Here is a 2,351-nt window from a genome sequence, read left to right as displayed (position 1 = left end):
CTTTTTTTTTTTTTTTTACTAACCAGGGGTTGAATATAAATACAACCAGCATAGAAAGACCCAAAACTATACAGAAACCAAAATCAGAATGCCATGTGGTGGAGGCAAAGGGCAGAATTTCTGACCCCTTTGGCTCAGCTGCCCTTCCCCACAAATAAAAACCAACAAAGCGGACAAATCAGGACAATAAAGAAGATTCATGCTAAGCTGTGGCAGAGGGGGGAAGGTATGATCGGGTGGGGGTGGGACAAGGAATGGCCATGGAAGATCACTGGGTCAGGTTGGACCCTGGGCTGGGATGGGGAGGGCAAGGCCCCTCACCACAACTTAAGCCAAACCTAAGCTGCCCCCAGCTGCCATAGGTCCCTGTCCCAGCAAGGAGGCTGATGGGCCTGGGCCCATGCCCCTCCCCACCTTTGGGGGTCAGATAGTGGCCACCCAGGCCTGCTGGGTTGGGGCCTGACACAGGCTCTGCATGCCCATTCGGGCTGCCTGTGGAGAGAGAATGGAGTCACTGTTTAACCATGGTACCTGCCTCAGCCCCAGCGGACCACAGGAGGTTGGCCCCAGACTCACTGAGTGCCTGCAGCAGCCGTACAGACACAGCATCCTTGGCTACCTCATGTCCATTCCGGCCATCTAGGGTCAGCACAACCCAGATGAGGCTGCTGAAGGGCACCGGATGCCCAGGAATCACCACCTAGTACCAGAAGCGGTGCCAGCCAGCAGGTCCTGTGCCCAAACACTTGGTGAGGAACACAGGGCTTCCCAGCTTCATTCGTTGGCACAGCAACTACAGGGTAGCCCGAGCCCCTTGGGACCCTAACTTGTCCCTTGCCAAGGCCAACTGGCTGCCCTCTGGCTGTGGGGACCGCAAGGAGGGACCCACAAGCTGCTGGCGAAGTCGCTGCTTCAGGTCTGGCTTGAGCCACTCCACAGCCACCTGCTCTCCACAGAGGTGTGACTGCCCTTCCTCCAGGGCCTTTTTGGCCATGGCAGCGGCCCGGTGCGAGCTGAATTTGAGCAGAGCGATCTGCCCGGGCGCCGGTCCGGGGCTGGGCAGCAGCCGCGCCTCCTGCAGGCCGGGACCCAGCGGCTGCAGCGCGAGCAGCAGCGCGCTGCGGGTCAGATTCGGCGGCAGGCCGTCAACGCTCAGCTCACACTTTTCGGTGCTGCGGCACACGAGCAGCGGGCAGGACGGCCGCAGCGGGTGGTTGTGCAGCGTGGCGATGGCGGCCTGCGCGCCGCGTCGCGAGCTGTAGCCGGCATAGGCGAAGCCGCGGTTCAGGCCGCTGAAGGTCATCATCAGGCGGAACTCGTAGAGGCGGCCCACGCGCTGGAACAGCGGGATAAGCTGGTGCTCGTACACGTCCTGAGGCAGCCGCCCCATGAACACCTCTGACCTAGCTGGCGGCGGGCTGCCCACGCAGCCTGGGGGTGGCCCGCCATACTTCCTCTGCCCATTCCCCTGCACCAGGCGGATGCCTGTCTCCCTGACCCACGCCTCCAGCGCCGCCTTGTTCTCTGGCTTCACCCTCTCACACCACAGCTCACAATCCCGTTTGGACGCATGGCTCTCTATTCTCTTTTTCTTTGAAACGGAGTTTCACTCTTGTTCCCCAGGCTGGAGTGCAGTGGCGGGAAATTGGCTCACCGCAACCTCCGCCTCCCGGGTTCAAGCGATTCTCCTGCCTCAGCCTCCCAAGTAGCTGGGATTACAGGCATGCGCCACCATGCCTGGCTAATTTTGTATTTTTAATAGAGACGGGGTTTCTCCCTGTTGGTCAGGCTGGTCTCAAACTCCCGACCTCAGGTGATCCACCCACCTCGGCCTCCCAATAGTGCTGGGATTACAGGCATGAGCCACCGTGCCCCGTCTATGGAGACTATTATTCTCAGCGAAGTAATTCAAGAATGGGAAACCAAACATCGTACGTTCTCACTCATAAATGGGAGCTAAGCTAGGAGGATGCAAAGGCATAAGAATGACACAATGGACTTTGGGGAATCAGGGGGAAAGGATGGGAAGGGGGTGAGGGATAAAAGACTATTAACTGGGTGCAGTCTATATTGCTTGGGTGATGGGTGCACAAAAATTTCACAAATCACCACTAAAGAACTTACTCATGTAACCAAACACCAGCTGTTCCCCAATATCCTATGGAAATAAAATTTTTTTTTAAAAAAAGAGTTCAGTCTTTCTGTAACCTAATCTTGGAAGTGTATATTATCACTTCTTCCATATGCTATCAGTCTCCCAGACCAACCCTGCTACAGGGTAGGGGAGACTACATGGGATGTGAATACCAGAAAGTGGGGGCCATTGGGGACTGGCTATTTGGAGGATGGTT

The 2,351-nt window shown here is 56.7% G+C and overlaps 1 pseudogene; it reads right to left on the bottom strand.

The window, feature by feature from the left end:
* Positions 1–511: 511 nt before the first annotated feature.
* Positions 512–2,128, bottom strand: LOC129017611 (dead end protein homolog 1-like; annotated as a pseudogene).
* Between the last annotated feature and the right edge of the window lie 223 nt (positions 2,129–2,351).

This window comes from Pongo pygmaeus, chromosome 19 (genome assembly GCF_028885625.2).
Source record: "Pongo pygmaeus isolate AG05252 chromosome 19, NHGRI_mPonPyg2-v2.0_pri, whole genome shotgun sequence".
Lineage (NCBI taxonomy): Eukaryota > Metazoa > Chordata > Mammalia > Primates > Hominidae > Pongo > Pongo pygmaeus.
This window is presented reverse-complemented; position numbering and strand designations above follow the sequence as displayed.